The sequence below is a fragment of the Hippocampus bargibanti genome, linkage group LG05 (genome assembly GCF_051943395.1).
Source record: "Hippocampus bargibanti isolate YZ-2025 linkage group LG05, ASM5194339v1, whole genome shotgun sequence".
NCBI classification, from domain to species: domain Eukaryota; kingdom Metazoa; phylum Chordata; class Actinopteri; order Syngnathiformes; family Syngnathidae; genus Hippocampus; species Hippocampus bargibanti.
Genome location: NC_142738.1, coordinates 15,285,269 through 15,303,657, shown reverse-complemented (window position 1 = coordinate 15,303,657; position 18,389 = coordinate 15,285,269).

The window sequence follows — 18,389 nt, the reverse complement described above, 5'->3', positions numbered from 1 at the left end:
TCCCATTTAAACAGGAGAAAATCCAATGAATCCATCTTAGGGTCAGAATGTTATCTTTCGCTTGTTTTGTGTGGTTAAAATCTACATTCTGTGGAATATTGAAAAATCCATGGGCTTGCTTGTAAATCAGCCGTTAGCCTTTTTAGGTACATGAATGTTTATGTTGGCTGTGGTCTCTCCACTATCACAGTATGTAATTTATGTTGCATTTTTTATATGGAGTGATGAAAATAAATTACAAAAACAGATCCATCCATCCATCCATCCATCCATCCATCCATCCATCCATCCATCCATCCATCCATCTAAAACAACCATTTTCCACAGAAAATAGCTATTGATTGTCCTAAGTTGTTTGAAGTCGCTATATGACACCATTATCTAATTTGCATAATTAACCATGTGCACTCTATCATGGATGCTGCAGGAGAGGAATAATATTGTGGGAGAGACAAATGGTGAGTAAAAGACCATACCGTATTTTCCACATGATAAGGCGCTTTGAAATACATGTAAGACACTCCTTCAATGAATGCCCTACTTTTAAACTGTTTTCATACATACAGTAGGGCATAATGCATTATAAGGCCATAGAATAGAAGTTATAAACATGGCTGAAGCTTCATTTTGCTTGAGAAAGAAATACTACAACTTGGACTTTTCATTGTCCAAAGATGGGAAAACCTTTCACAACATAAACTTACTTTTGCAGGACGGCACTCCCTTGTGAAGAAAGGTGTTGCATCAAATTTGGAGCAGTGGCAGTGGAGGGATTTCAGAATGAAAACAATATATTTTCGCAGCATTGTTTTGACATAAGGAAATAGGAAAACTGTATTTGGTGTAACAGAAATATCGATGAGAAGCTTTCTTCAGCCATCATCTGTACAAATTTGAAGGTTTCGGACGTTTCGCCTCCTATCCAAGAGGCTTTGTCAACGAACTAAAGTCTGACTGGTCGTATTGGCCCTATTTATATATCCCTAATGTCCAGACATGGCGGCGCCAGACACAGCTTAGATAGGTCCCTACTCTCAGGTTGAGGGGAGCAGAGGACCCCTCCCTGTGGCCCCACTGATTGTTCCTACATTCCTGACTAACGACTGGCCTATTTCCCCCACTCCCACCGATATCACCTCATCAGCATTACGAATGCTGCCTAACCTGTTTTGCCTAAGCAGGCTATTGTATGAACGATCCAAATTGAACCTCACCCCACCAGACCGGTTTAATGAAGGATTTTGTTGTTTTATAAGAATCACTACTTTTACCCCCGTTTCAAACCATCTATGTTCTTTCGCAACAAAATCCTTCATTAAACCTTTATTCTTTGAATTATTCTGCGGTGTCCAAATCTGTTTTCCAGTTGTGGTGTTTTTATCGAATTTCATTAAAAAAAAGCACACTGCACTTTTTTTGTTTGAATGTGTTGGAGCAGAATAGATCCAAACATATGAAGCATTTTCAGGTCTGGCGTATGACATTATTCACCCTGTAAACGTAAAAGAAGAATGTTACACTCAATTAAAATGCAACATTAAAGGACAACCGAGGTCAATTTTTTGTTTCCTAACTGACATCAGAAAAACGTTTTATAGCATCTAAAATACCCAAAACACGCGGTATGATATTTTAATTCAAATGCAAAACACCAATAAGAATGACTTAAAATGTCCAAAATCTGCAAAAAATTGAGCTGCGAATTGGGCATTTTCAGAAAGGCCCGCCCCCAGTTCGTCATGTCACGCCAAGACGTCTTGCTTTGCTAGAGAATCAAAACAATGGCTTCAGATTAGAATATGCTTTCTTGTTGCACATCCAGTTATGAATATGATTCAAATAGTTCTGAAGCTGAAAAGCTGTCCAGGTAATTTACATCCATCCCTCGCCATTTGTGAGCGATAAAATTTACATCCATCCGTCACCGTTTGTGAGTTAAACAGTCCGGTGTTGGTCTTCCTTTAATTATTATCTCCTGCTTCAATTGAAAGTCCGGTTTAGAAAATTCTTTCAATTTAGATATGTAATCATCCATTCTGAAAATAAGGCCAAGCAATATGAAAAAATGACTGGATGGTGGCACTATACCTTCTCTGTTTACTGTAGCTTGCTGTCACTAATTCTATTATTCTGCAGCCGAGGAGTTGCAAGAAGAATCTCTGAAATCACCAGCGCCAACTGTCATGAGGCAAAAGAACTGTGTGCCTCACCTATGCAAAGAATGTTGATAAAAATAACATAAAATAAACACTGTAGTACAGTATTTATAATGTACAGTGACTGTACATTATATACACCAGCTAAACTGTAGAAATTTAGTTCATATACTAAAAGATTTTGAACACTTTAATAGCGATATGCTGAGGGACAGCAATGCGGTCTCACTGCTGAACAAGCCAGCACAGTTCGCATAGTCATTGTGCAATCCATGGTGAGGCTCAGCCGGCTGCTGCCTCACCACTCGTCTCTTCTTAGTATTTCAACGTTAAATGTGAAAATTCACCGATTTTGAAAAAAAATCCAAAAATGGTGAAGTTAAATGGAAAAGAACTTTAAAGGACAACAGACGTCTTCGGACAGGTTGTGTCCATAATTTTTAAAATCGCTTCAAATGACTTCTACTGAGCGTATTTTACAAAGATTCCACCGCATATAGCTATATTTTACGTTTTAGGAATCGCGCTGAATATTACGGAAGTCTTGTTTTTGAGTTGGTGACGAGTCCTCACCCTACGTCACTGAAGGAAGGACCCTCACCCAGAAAGGACACACCTTGCATCACCTCAATGCATTTTGCGGTACTTTGTTTGGTCTGAAAACTTCGTGTTGATCTGTGTTGGATTGGATTTGATTGGATTTGCCTTTATTAGTCTCGCAGTGGAGAAATTTACATTCTTCATTCTTTTCATTCTTGCCTGGCCTCACCATGTCGCAGAATTACTTTTGTTTTTATTTCTTTTTCCTTCATCGTTTTCACCGACTTCGGATCCAGGAGGGGAGCCCTGTTGCGTCACACGAGTGTATGATTTTGAAGTGCACCTTTCAACACTTTCATGTCTTTCAATTCGTTGATCTCCTTGATGTGCGTATCACCCTGACGCATAGCACACGCATGCAAATTGTATAAAAGAAGCTGTCGCGGGGCTCCCCTCCTGGAATGGATGGTGAATGTTGATGGCGAAATTAGAAGGAAAACACATAAATAACGCGACTGTGAATCGTTGTGTGTTGCGCCAAGACTTCTACAGTGTATTTGATGTTCGCTTACAAAACGTCGCAGGACACAATTTACACGGAACTTTGTCGCCCTCTTCTGCCTTTTTTTGGTACTGTGAGTACTAAAGAGTTTGTCACTACATTTCTCTCCAGATGCATCAAAATGACCTGAATACATTTATGCTTTCCTCTTCAGAACTATTTGAATCACATTCATAACTGGATGAGTAACAAGAAAACATATTTTCTGAATCTGAAGCCATTGTTTTGATTCTCCAGCAAGGCTTGGGGTGACACCACGAACAAGGGGGCGGGACCCTCTGAAACTGGCCACTTCCGGGTTCAATTTGAAGTAGTTTTTGGACAGCAATACGTCTGTGTAAGCTCTCAGTCGTACAGGAGTGGTTCATCGATGAAAAGGTTTCTTCAGCCGTCATCTGTACTTCTTTGAATGTGCCGGACGTTTCGCTTCTTATCCCAAAAACTTTCTCAGCAAACTAAAGTCTTACTGGTAGTTTAGGCCCTATATATATCCCAACTGTCCAGGCATGGCGGTGCCGGACTCTGCTATGATAGGTCCCTGCTCTCAGGTTGGGGGGAGCACAGGACTACTCCTTGCAGCTCCACTGATTGTTCCTATTGTTCTGACTAACGACTGGCCTGATTGCCCCACTTCGACCGGTATCACCTCATCAGTATTAGTAATCCTATGTTGCCTAAGCAGGCTATTGTTTGAACGATCCAAATTGAACCTCACCCCACCAAATCGGTTTAATGAAGGATTTAGTTGTTTTATGAAAATCACTTTTTTTACTCCCCTTTCAAACCGTCTATGTGTGACGGGTGTCACAACAGTGACTGTCTTCATCTCCACGATGCTGCTGTATTAATGAAGACGAGACGCGTGGATGTGTCTTTTTATTTCTGCAACACAGTATGGCAGAAGGGATGGGTGAAGTCGCATGGGTTTCGTCTTGTGATTAACCTGAATCTCCTCGAGATTGTTCTCAAATGCAAAACATTGTAGATAACAAAACAGAATTAACAACGTGTGATCGTATAGTGGTTATTTACAGAAAAAGAGAATACAACACAAGTTCACTGTTATTTACAAGATGTCCCTGAACGCATCATGGGCGGAGACTCAGCAGAACACGCGGTGCGCTTGTAATGGCTGGCGCACAGTTCAACCAACCACGGACACTCACGGGCAAATGAGACACGACACAAGAAACTAAATATTGTTCAATAAAAACGAAATGAAACAATTATTACCTGCAACACAGTATGGCAGAAGGGATGGGTGAAGTCGCATGGGTTTCGTCTTGTGATTAACTGCGATAGAAAAGCGCATATTCCTAAATTCCACTCGACAAAACGTGAAGTAAATAATGACACAAAAAGTAATCTGGACTCGAAATGAATAAGGGAACTAATTAGATAACACTAGACAGTACAAAAGGGGAAACAAAATAAGATATTGTCATGAAAATGCGCGTTAATCAAGACCAACAGAAAATTGCGACTCACCCTGAATCTCCTCGAGATTGTTCTGGAAACTATGGGCGGGACATAGTGCCACACTGTGCGCCGTTGCGTCACTTCCTTCATAATTTAATAACCTAAGTGTACAACTCCGTTACATATGTTCTTTCGCTAACATTTTAACCTTATTGTCGTCAAATGAGCACCTAAAAGCTAGTGGTTGCTAGCTTTTAGGTGCACCTAAAAGCTATAGTTTGGACAAAACCTAACTATGAGAGAGATTTTGAAGTTATTTGAATGAATTAAAAAGGTAATGACATATTGGAATCGCAGCACAGTGAGTGGCACTAAGTCTGCACTTTTGGCAAGCGTGAAGGACGCGACACCCATCAAGCTGCACCGCTCTCCCCAGGTGAGGGACGACCTCACTCACAGACATTTTATGGCTCTTACTGCAATGCTTAATGCTGAATTATTGCCGAGAATAAGCAGGGAGTATATTTCACAGCGGACGTGGAGGTCACGGATGAGCAGTTGTGAATTTTATTGCAGTTCATATTGCGAAGTGGGTTGGCAAGAGAAAAAGAGACGAAATGAAAGTGGTAATCTTCTTGATTAATGACAGCCATTGTCAGGGATACGTGTCATTTCCAGAGATTCACTATTGTCGGTGAATTCACCTGTTCAGACTTCAAGGGTTTTTTATTGTTTTTTTTACAAACATTGTCAAATGGTTTAAAAGATGCCAATAATTCTTATTTTATGTTAAAAAAATATTTCCCATCATGCAGCACAGGTAACGGATATGGACAAAAACTATCCAAGAAAGCATTTAGAATCTGTTTTGAAATAGTGAAGACACAGGTAATCAAAATGTGTGTCCTGAAAACAGCTTAAAAATAATAAACATGCACACAATCCGGAAACATTTTTTATTTCTCATTTTGCGGTGTGACAGGGCTAAATTACAGTCAGAAATTCAAACAATGCTGAAACATCAGCCAGTTTCAAAAGATGTATGAAAATATGCTGTATACAAAGTATTTGTATGGGATGACAGGGGAAAGATGTCCAATAAGTCCATCCATCCATCCATCCATCTTCTGCCGCTTATCCGGGGTCGGGTCGCGGGGGCAGCAGCTTCAGTAGGGAAGCCCAGACTTCCCTCTCCCCAGCCACTTCTTCCAGCTCGTCCTGGCGGATCCCGAGGCGTTCCCATGCCAGCTGGGAGACATAGTCTCTCCAGCGTGTTCTGGGTCGTCCCCGGGGTCTCCTGCCAGTGGGGCATGCCCGGAACACCTCACGAGGGAGACGTCCCGGGGGCATCCTAATCAGATGCCAGAGCCACCTCATCTGGCTCCTCTCGATGTGGAGGAGAAGCGGCTCGACTTTGAGCCCCTCCCGGATGACCGAGCTTCTCACCTTTTCTCTAAGGGAGAGCCCGGACACCCGACGGAGAAAGCTCATTTCGGCCGCTTGCATCCGGGATCTCGTTCTTTCGGACACAACCCATAGCTCGTGACCATAGATGAGGGTTGGGACGTAGATCGACCGGTAGATTGAGAGCTTTGCTTTTTGGCTCAGCTCCTTCTTCACCACGACAGATCGGTACAAAGTCCGCATCACGGCAGACGCCGCACCGATCCGCCTGTCGACCTCTCGATCCCTTTCACCCTCACTCGTGAACAAGACACCCAGATACTTAAACTCCTCCACTTGAGGCAAAATCTCCTCCCCGACCCGGAGAGGGCACTCCACCATTTTCCGACTGAGAACCATTGTCTCAGATTTGGAGGTGCTGATTCTCATCCCAGCCGCTTCACATTCGGCTGCGAAACGCTCCAGCGAGAGTTGGAGAGCTCCACTTGAAGGCCCCAACAGTACAACATCATCTGCAAAAAGCAGAGATGCTATACTGAGGCTACCAAAACGGAAACCTTCAACGCTTCGGCTGCGCCTAGAAATTCTGTCCATAAAGGTTATGAACAGAATCGGTAACAAAGGGCAGCCTTGGCGGAGCCCAACCCTCACTGGAAACGATTCCGACTTACTGCCGGCAATGCGAACCAGACTCTGACATCGGTCATATAGGGACCGAACGGCCCGTATCAGCCGCTCCTGTACCCCATACTCCCGAAGTACCCTCCACAGAACTCCACGAGGGACCAATAAGTATATGGGTTATTTTCAGAATTCATGGCTATGTCATTCCAAAACAAAACAAAAACAAATCAAAATGAAATATGGTTTTAATGTAACCTTTCTACTTTGAATAAATAAAGATAGTTCACTCTGCCCTTTGCTTGCAGCAGATTGTCGAATGTTGTGGTCGACTGTTTTTAAGTGTTGTTTGTTACATGGACACCAAACAGTGAGCGCTCGTGACCAAGGATCACTGGGGTCACCATCAACTCATCACGGTTCACTCTTCAAGGTACGAAATGCCTACAGCTGAACTGCTTACCATTCAAATCATGTTGACTTATTCTTAAGAAAAAAAAAATAGTGCATGCAAAAAGCGTGAAATTATGTATCCTTTATTGTACAGACACTTAACTCATTCACTGCCAGACGAGCAAAAATGTGTCCACTCCAGTGCCAGAGTTATTGTCAATTACAGGACCCACAGAATATTGAGTTTTAGGACAACATAAACATTTAATGCAGCGTAAGAAACCATAGACTCTTTTCTTTTATCAGAAAAAACGAGTTAATTCCACATTTTCTGGGTCTGGAGTTATATGAGATTGAAATGCAATACATAAATGTTGCTTTATATAGCACTTTAAAAACAGCTGAAGCTGGCACAAAGCGCTAACATGGAAAAAGGGCAATGCTGCCGCCTTGTGGAAAGGAAAAATATTGCCAGAGGCCATGGCCAGCGCTTTATTGGCGCCCAAACAAGAAACAAACGAAACCTGCACAAATTCGGGAATGGCGGCCTATGTCATCTATTCAAATCCTGAATACATTTGTGAATAGCAGTGAATGAGTTAAAACCAAACACCATGAACAAACAGAGCATGACATCAAATTGTGCTTGCATAATAAAGTGTGAGAGATCTTTTTTGTTGTTGTTTTTTTGCTTTCTCACTGCTAATGTTAGAATGCGACTATAAAGATGAGTAACCGCTGTCCCTGAAACAGTTAAAGTACAAGTATTCAGTAAATGTGCATGTATTTCAGAAAACCACCCATCAAGGTGGTCAAGAATGGACTCATTGAGCATTCAATGCAATAGAAACAAACTTATTTTGATTTCTGCTCAAAACAAGGGCAAAATATTTTTATTGTCAGCCATGTGTAATTATTTCCACAGGACTCTGAACGTTTTTGTGTTTTCACTTTGCTTTTGTATCACAGCACCATCTGGTCTTTTACAACAAAACGGTGAGCTCTCATTTCATATTCTTCTATTTATGCAAAGTGCCCAGTAATGCTAATTAAATCCTGTTTGTCTGCATTATAGTGTCTGCCTGTGTGAGATAAAGCTGAGGGAGAACCATCCCATCGAGGGAGGCCATCACTCGGCTGCAAGTATTGTGAGGTTGATGCTATTATGCGGATGAGGGCATTAAAAGTGATATGCACACATGGTGTATCATTAAAGCTGTAATGGCAGTATACTTTAACCTTTGCGAAGTCAGACGTCATTCATTTATCGGCTTTGATACATTATACTTCTCACATCTTTGTAATACTAATAGTGGTTTGCTACACTTACCTCATTATTTACAAAAACACCCCACATAGTATTTTTTCATTTTTTACTTTAGCTAATGCAGTCAAAAAACTTTCGCATTGAGCAGAGTGGCTATAAAGGGTTTCTGTCTTTCTTATCGAAGGGAGGAAATTGCACTTGCTTTCAATAACTAATTAACATGGTGTTTTGTTTCCGTATCCTTCAGAAGTATGCAGAAAGACATACATGAATTGAACGTTTCACTCGTCTCACATGTCCTGTATTGAAGAGGAAAAAAACATTCTGATCAAGGAAGAGCAATGGAAAAAAACATGGCAAATTTAAACTTTTTTTTTCTATATTGTTCTCTGTTATGATCATGTCCAGTCGGTGGTAGAGGTGTTTTTTTTCTCACCTGTCTGGAATCACAATTGGGACATTTTGAGGGCCCAAGATAATTTCGCCTTGCCCAAATTATTGTTCATATGCTATTCATCAAGACACACTGCTTATTCTTTTACCATTTTTTGGGTCTTGTTTTCTCTCTTCTTGATTTTTTTTTGGGTCTTGCTTCTGTTCTTCGTTATTACCATAGATTGTTCTTGTTGTGTTTCTCCATGTGGTTTGGTCTATCTTGTACTTTTATTTGAAGTTTTTTTTTTTTTACTTTGCCTCGCGCAAGCGTTCTTTGTTTTCGTCCTATTATATCCGTCTTGACCTACTTATCCATTTACTGTCGACCCAGCACAATTACAATCCAAATATTATCCAGAGTAGGAATGAAAACATAGCCGAGAACTATATGCTCATCCTATTTTTGGACAGCCTGCCCATGTGACATAAAAGGTAGCAATCCACTCATGCTGCTTTGTTATGATGAAATCAGAGGACCGACCAGAGTGGAAACCCATTACCCCCAATTACCCGATTACATCAAATCATGGATGATTATCAGACATCACTGACACCACAGCTGATGATGGATAGACCTGCTTAATGAAACTACTCACATATGGGATTCTTTTGTTGTTTTCTAACCACAATCATGCACCTCTCAGTGAATATTATTTTTTGGGTGATTTTGTTGTCATTTTGATGCGTTCAATTACATTTTACTCAAAATATGTTCAGGCCATGTCCACCACACTTCACATGACACATATAGCAGATGGCCAGTAGCAAGGTTGGGTGAGAAACTCAAGTCGTAGTTTTTATCTTCACTGATGGTCCCAGGAAAGGAGTTGGCCCAGTAGTCAAGTGGTAAGTGCGTCAACCTCACTGTGCAAACATGCAGGGTTCAATATTGGCTGTGGCCATCTTGTGTGGAGTTTTAATGTTTTCTTGTGCCTGTGCGGGTTTCCTCAGAGTACTGTGGATTCTTCGCACATTCCAAAAACATGCGTGGTTGGTGAACAGAAAACTCAATATTTTAATTAGGTGAGAGGGTGGATTGTTGTTAATCGATAATATTTATGCTGTGAAATTGGCTATCAACCAGTTCAGGGTATACCCTCCTGACTATCTAAAGACAGCTGGGGCGGGCTCCCATGAGCCTTACGAAGATAAAGCAGTACAGAAAATGGATGTACGGATACATTGTTCATTGCAAAATCACACCTGGTATAATGAAGTAAAATTACGCATTCATCTTTTCAAGACAACATGATGCGTACTTCAAGTCAGTAGTTACTTTTACTGTAACTTTTGTCAGGTTTTTTCACTGAAAAAAAACATGAAGTCTGAAGTGTCTTGTAGCTCCTTCAAATCTAACTTCATGGTAAAAAAACAGAAAGCAAGCAAGTTAAGAAACCTAATTTAAGACACCTAAAACAATGCATGTACAAGTCTAGATCAGTTGGCCAGACTGAAAAAAAATGATAATGCATCGCTGGTATTGTTGAAGGGGCCAAGCAAAATGTAGAGGTGAGCTATATCCGGCCCGTGGAACAGAGTTTGGGTAGTAGGAAAAATGTCGTTTATACCTTGGGGGCTGTCCAAACCGAAACACAGCCAACACCGTGGTTTTTTCATCGGGGATAAGAGCCAAAGGTGCCCATTGGAACCAAGCGAAGCACTTCAGCAGATTTAACTGTCTCCACCCTTCATCTGTCCGCCTCCTTCCCCTTTTTAGCACCATAAAGCACACATGCTTGGCATGTCAGTCACAGCTGGTATTGAAGAGCAAGCACGTTTCCCCATTAGTGATGGATGAGTTGTTACGGTGTGAGTCATGACTATGAGTGGGCATGCACAAGCATGCCCACCCATAGTCATGACTTAGCCTGGTCATAGCCTGGACATAGTCATGAATTAGCCTGGTAAACAAACACATGAGACAAGCAGCGAATATTTCTGTTAGATGTCAGCAAAAATGGCATCTGTCATTGAACTGAGCGGTCCATTGGTACTTAGGACAGTCTTTAGTCGTTAGCAAAAAAGGCATTTTCACTGATAGACTCTCCATGATCATTTCCAATTCCATTTAATCAAACTTCACTTTGCAGGTAACGTGGGCTCCCAAATTTTCTTTGGCGAAAACATCTATATAAAGGGCCAAATTCCCATTAAAATACAGAGGTCTCCACCACTACACCAGTTGCATACAGCACATGCTGTCTGTCAGAGCAAGCGGACAAACAATTTAGCTCTGTAAAATACACATTTCTTGTCCTATGAAGGACCGCCTCAGGTCCCTGCTGGTAATCCATCCAGGGGAGCGGCTATTCTTGGATTTTGCGTCAAGCCTGTCTCCAAGGAGCCTGTCTCCAAGGAGCCGTCGGAGTTTACATTTCATACACATTCATGCACGCGGATGTCGTCAAATTGATATTTGTGAAGCTCTGAATGCCAATTGGAAATCATGGCGCTCAAAGTACGAGATCGTGTTCCACCACATGTGATAACTCAATTAATTGAGTATTGTGCTGATTGGGTTGCCGCCAGCAAGCAGTTGTTGTGGGTTAATATAGAGCCATATACCCCACTGCCTGAAAACAAAGAGAATGTGGTATTTATGTGCCACTGAGATCAGTCATTCTCAAATATTGACTCTACAAGCAGGGAATGATTTTACTTGATGCTTCCAAAACATTTGAAGATTTTAAAGTGGCTATATTTAGACAACAAATAGCATCGTGAGGTCAATTTCAATGTTTCATTGAGATATCATGTTATGAAAGTCACGCAGCAACTATATATATAGGAGACATTATTGAAGTTTTGATATCAGACCGCATTGCATTTATGGTTGATTACAGCTGTGGTAAGTATACAGTACATATGTACCATCATCGCATCATGTTATAATGTACTGAACTGCATGCACTATTTCACAAAGAAAAACATAGAAAAATTGTCATTTCTGACAGATTAACGATAATAGCAAAACAAGCCCATTCACCAAGGAATATGTAGTATTTATACTTCATGTATTTTATTTAGCTAAAAAAATGCTTACTGTGTGCTGAATTTGAACGTTTGATGAATGTAATTTAAGTTAGACGTGCCAGTATTTTACCAAATGACCTATTTATCATTCCTTCATTGTATCTCTTCATCTTTGTTGTGGCTTGGATGCAGAATTCACTCAAGGTAAAAAAATAAATTAAAAAAAACCTCAATAACTACCTTCCCAACACATTTTTGTGCAACTATTCGCTTACAATTTGCCGTCTGTTGAGCTTCAATCCACGGGTTCTAATGTTCACTGTAATTTAACAAACCTTGCTTGTGACTCATGGTCACAGCTTTCAAGGATCCTATTGTTCAGTGACGTTCATACGGATTTGGTGAGAGTTGGATGAAATTGAGGGAAAGGTCACCTTGAGGGCACCATTACACTGATGCAAGAGGAGGAAATGCTATTCATATGAAAGAAAACAATGTAATTGAAGCCTCTCTTCCACCTTGATAACCTTTGTATCACGATAGCGTGACTCCACTCATTACTCTTTTTTCGATCTCACGACACGACAACAAGCACGTCCCCATTTGTCGCAGGGAATGGAACACCTGGCAGTTGGGGCTATTTGCGACCCCCTGCCCCAAACCTCTGCCTCACTGCTCTCCATCACATGTAAATCCCGAGCTAGGCGTCTGGAGAACATTGCACCTCATAATGAAGGCATTGACTTTCAGACCACACACAATGTTGATATCTCACAAGAGGGTAGAAATCCCGTCCATGTGTGTGGCAAGCTTAGGAGAAGTTCATGGGTAAGACTCTATACCCCTGTGTTTACGATTCATCTAGGCAATGGGAAATGTATGAGACAGGAATGGAACCCCAGCTTTTACTAAATATCCCGCCCGAAGCTCGATTTACACTGCAACCGTCCTATTCAGATTCAATCCTCATATATTGTATGTTTGGCTGTCTATTTTAATCAACATTTATTTAATGTGACACACATTTCGTTTGTGTTTGTCCATCCATTCATACATTTTCTAATCTGCTAATCCTCACAAAGAGTTGCAAGGTGTGCTGGAATTTATCCCATCTGTGTTTCGGGCAGTAGGTGAGGTACACCCTGCACTGACAACCGTAGGTGTTAATACTGTCACACCAACCTTGATGGAGATAATGAAACCATAACATGGGAAAAAACATCAGGAATGATGATAAAAATGGAACCGTGACAATTGCAGTCCACACCACGTGACTCGGTCGGACACAACCACGACCATCTTGCACTTGCTCACTGAGCAACACATCCGAAGTTCTGCCACACAATAATAGGACACTGTCTTGGATTTTGAGGCTTCATTTACATTGTGCCTTGCTGTTTCCCCTCCAAGCAGACCGATGGACAACTGGTTGAAGCATTAATGTTGCAGTAGAGGTGCAGGGTTAGCACAATATTCGAAGAAGAGAGTGTTTGCCAGAAGCGAGGGAAGTGGTTAAGTAAAAAGGAGTGAGTGAGAATGTTTTGAGAGACTCACCCATTTTCACTATATTTGTCTCTTTTCATACATGGCTTTCCGTTGCTATCGTTGTAAAATGTAATGTATGTGTACCGTATATTCTGAATTTGAACTCTGAAGCCTAGCTGGGTCAAACTGAGTGATACAGCGGAACTCCATTCAATATTCTTGTCATGAGTGAGGTTCTACCACAAGAATTCACAAGCGGCTGAGTCTCTACCACAGGTTTTATGGCAATTTCAACGTTTATTTATTTATTTGGCGTTGCATAATGTGAAGATGTCACAAATTATCGCCATTCATTTTCCAAGTGCCAAGTGCTAGAAGCTTAGGGTCAGGGTTTAAGTTGTTCTATCATGGTGAAGACAGAAAGAGAAATGGAGTTGGGGTTATCTTAAAATCAGAATCAGAATCAGAATCATCTTTAAAAAGAGGAGTTTGTTAGGAATGTCTTAGAAGTAAAAAGAGTATCAGAATCAGAATCAGAATCAGAATCAGAATCATCTTTATTGCCAAGTATGTAGAACACACAAGGAATTTGTTTCCAGTCGAACACGCTGCACTAGTATTGTCGTCAAAAAAAAAAACTGCTAAGTGGCACTATACAGTTCCATTTTGGAACTGTATAGTGCCAGATAGAATGATGAGTCTGAAGATAGAAATTGAAGGTGTGATGTTCAATGTTGTTTGTGGGTATGCCCCACAAGTAGGATGTGACCTGGCGGAGAAGGAGATATTTTGGTTGGACTTTGATGAAGTCATAAAGAACATCCCGAGAAGTGAGAGGGTTGTAATTGGTAGAGACTTCAATGGACATGTTGGCGCAGGAAACAAAGATGATGAGGAGGTGATGGGCAGGTTTGGACTACAGATGAGGAACGCCGAAGGACAGATGGTGGTTGACTTTGCTAAGAGAATGGAAATGGCTATTGTGAATACTTTCTTTCAGAAGAGACAGGAACATCGGGTGACCTACAAGAGTGGAGGCAGAAGTACACAGGTAGACTACATTTTGTGTCAACGACGCCATCTAAAGGAAATCAGTGACTGCAAAGTAGTGGTTGGTGAGAGTGTAGCCAGACAGCATAGGTTGGTGGTGTGTAGGATGACGCTGGCAGTGAGGAAGATGAAGAACCCAAAGGCTGAAGTGAGGACAAAATGGTGGATGTTGAACAAGGAACAGTGTTGCATGCCATTTAGGAAGGAGGTAAGACTGGGTGGGCAAGAGGTACTTCCAGATGACTGGCAAACTACAGCAAACATAATCAGAGACACAGGTCGGAAAGTACTTGGTGTATCGAGTGGAAGAAAGGTAGATAAGGAGACTTGGTGGTGGAATGGGGAGGTGCAGGAGTGTATACAGAGAAAGAGGTTAGCAAAGAAGAAGTGGGACACTGAGAGGACGGATGAGAGTAGACAGCAGTACAAGGAGATGCAGCGCACGGTTAAAGTAAAGGTGGCAAAGGCCAAACAAGAGGCCTATGATGACTTGTATGCTCAGCTGGAAAGCAAGGAAGGTGAGACTGATCTTTACAGGCTGGCGAGACAGAGAGACAAAGATGGTAAGGACTTGCAGCAGGTTCGGGTGATTAAGGATAGAGATGGCAATGTATTAACAGGTGCCAGTAGTGTGATGGCAAGATGGAAAGAGTACTTTGAAGAATTGATGAATGAGGAAAATGAGAAGGAACAAAGAGTAGAAGACGTGACTGTTGTGGACCAAGACGTAGCAAGCATTAGCAAGGATGAAGTGAGAAGGGCGCTGAAGAGGATGAAGGGGGGAAAGGGACTTGGGCCTGATGATTTACCAATCGAGGTATGGAAGTGTCTTGGAGAGGTGGCGGTGGTGTTCCTGACCTGGTTATTCAACAAGATCTTAGATGGTGAACAACATGCCTGAAGAATGGAGACGAAGTGTACTCGTGCCCATTTTTAAGAACAAAGGAGATGTGCAGAGTTGTACTAACTACAGAGGAATAAAGTTGATGAGCCATACAATGAAACTTTGGGAAAGAGTAATTGAAGCGAGACTAAGAGCAGAAGTGAACATTTGTGAGCAGCAGTATGGCTTCATGCCAAAAAAGAGTACGACAGATGCAGTGTTTGCTTTAAGAATGCTGATAGAGAAGTACAGAGAAGGTCAGAAGGAATTGCATTGTGTCTTTGTAGATCTGGAGAAAGCGTACGACAGGGTGCCCAGAGAAGAGCTGTGGCATTGCTTGAGGAAGTCTGGAGTGACGGAAAAGTATGTCAGAGCGGTGCAAGACATGTATCATGACTGTAAGACAGTTGTGAGATGTGCTGTCGGTGTGACTGAGGAATTCAAGGTGGAGGTGGGACTCCACCAGGGGTCAGCTCTGAGCCCCTTCTTGTTTGCTATGGTGATGGATAGGTTGACAGACGATGTGAGACAAGAATCTCCTTGGACCATGATGTTTGCAGATGACATTGTGATCTGTAGCGAGAACAGGGAACATTTAGCGGAGAAATTAGAGATGTGGAGATATGCCCTGGAAAGGCGAGGAATGCAGATCAGTCGCAGCAAGACGGAATATTTGTGTGTGAATGAGAGGGATCCAAGTGCAAGAGTGATGCTACAGGGTGAAGAGATAAAGAAGGTGGAGGATTTTAAGTACTTGGGGTCAACTGTCCTGAGCAATGGAGAGTGTGGAATAGAGGTGAAGAAGCGTGTCCAGGCAGGCTGGAGTGGCTGGAGAAAAATGTCAGGTGTGATGTGTGATAGAAGGGTTTCAGCTAGGATGAAAGGAAAAGTGTAGAAAACAGTGGTGAGACCAGCCATGATGTTTGGACTGGAGACAGTGCCACTGAAGAAAAGACAGGAAGCAGAGCTGGAGGTAGCAGAGCTGAAGATGTTGAGGTTTTCTTTGGGAGTGACCAGGTTGGATAGGATCAGGAATGAGTACATTAGAGGGACAACTCATATTAGAGGCTTTGGAGAGAAAGTCAGAGAGGCCAGACTGAGATGGTTTGGACATGTCCAGAGGAGAGAGAGTGACTATATCGGGAGAAGGATGCTGAGCCTTGAACTGCCAGGCAGGAGACCGAGAGGAAGACCGAAGAGGAGGTTTATGGATGTGGTCAAAGAGGACATGAAGGTAGCTGGTGTGAGAGAAGAGGATGCACAAAACCGGGATAGATGGAGGACATTGATTCGCTGTGGCGACCCCTGAAGGGAAAAGCCGAAAGGAAAAGTAGAAGAAGATGAGTGGGTCTTCAATAAACTTAACAGACTTGTTTTTGGAACATGGGAGGGCGCATGAGAAAAAAATATTCCCGTATTTTCTGGAAAATCACACTGCTTTAAGACCATTTCACTGTCAATAAAGCGGTCATTATAAAGCATAATAAAGCATTTATTATTATTCATTTTTGCTACCAGAATATCTAGCCAGTTTACAATTCGATTACACTTACAAAGATTGCATGTGAGCTGCAGCCGATCCCAGCTTTCTTCGGGCAAAAGGCAAAGGACACCCTGAAACGCTTGGCAGTCAATCACAGGTACACAGAGAAGAATAATCATTTGCGCTCAATGTCGCACCTAAGGACAATTTAGAGTGTTTGATGAAACTGCTATGCATGATTTTGGATCGAACCTACGACCTCTGCACTATGAGGCAAATCCCTGCCACAATGTGTAAAACCTTTTGACCTGGTATCTACATTTCTTGAAACACAAATTAAACTAGATCTGCATCTTGCATGAAACATTTCTGTCCAGTGTGTAATATCTTTTCCGTAATCAGATCAAACTGTCTGGTCAGGCGACAGCATATCAAATAGCCAGTATGGAGAGTGTGTACATTCTGTTTACGCGCTTGAGTGAGTGGAACCACCTGCATGGCATTAGAGCGTCAGGGTCTAGTATTTGTCTGCCAATGTATGAAAACACACACTGGCCCGCCATGATAATCTGACTAGGCCCGCCTATGCTGTTTATTATTTCAAGACGAGTTGGAAACGTGCAGTTGTCCAACTGGAATTGTGCGGCACTCAAAATTGCATCGACAAGTCCACTGATGATCTCAGTGATGAAGATGAGGTGTGTCAACAGTTCAAGCAACGAAACTTGAAGCTTCAATAAAAAGAAAAAAAATACACAAGTGTAACCTCAGCTACTGGTCTCTCTGCAGGAAAGCTCAGGGAGAAATAAATATGCCAGCATCTTACACCCCGCAGTTATGGGTTGGATTGTCTCAGGTGCCTCTTTGCACAACCTACACCTTCGATCTTGCCTGATGTGGTATATCTGTGCCTCGATGGCTCTGGTGTTCAGGGCCTGCTCTTGAGCAGCCAGGATGAGTGCCTGTGTGCTGTTCTTTAGGCCAGCCCTCTCTAGCCACTGATAGGACTTCTTGAGATCAGCCACTTCAGTTATGGTTTGGTGGTACATCCCATTGAGGGGCTTTTCCTCGCATGATTGTCCCTTTTCCAGCACCTCATCCTCTGTTCCACATTGTCTGAGACATTCTCTGAGTACATCATCCGTTGGAGCCTTCTCTTTGATGTATTCAAATTATATTAATATTCTCTCTTTTTTTTTTTTTTTGAGCTTGGATGTTTCCTCCTGGACATTGGCTCTCACCCTCACTAGTCCCCGGCCTTCTTCCTTACGGCTTGTGTACAGTCTCAGGGTGTTGGACTTGGGAAGGAACCCTCCATGCACGGTGAGGAGTTTTCGGGTCTTAACATCTATGGTCTGAATCTCTTCCTTTGGCCAACTTATTATTCCTGTAGGGTATCTGATCACTGGCAGGGCATAGCTGTTTATTGCCCGGGTCTTGTTCTTGCCATTGAGCTGGCTTCTTAGGACTTGCCTCACCCGCTGGGAAGTATTTGGTGTTAGCTGCTTTCCTTGTTGCTAGTTCGAGGTTGCCATTGGCCTGTGGTTTACCGAGGCACTTGAAGTTGTTTTTTTCAATGTCTGCTATTGTTCCTTCAAGGAGTGAGACCCCTTCAGTGTGGACTACCTTGCCCCTCTTAGTCACCATCCGACTACATTTCTCCAGCTCGAATGACATCCCGATGTCACTGCTGTAGATCCTGGTTGTTTGTATCAGAG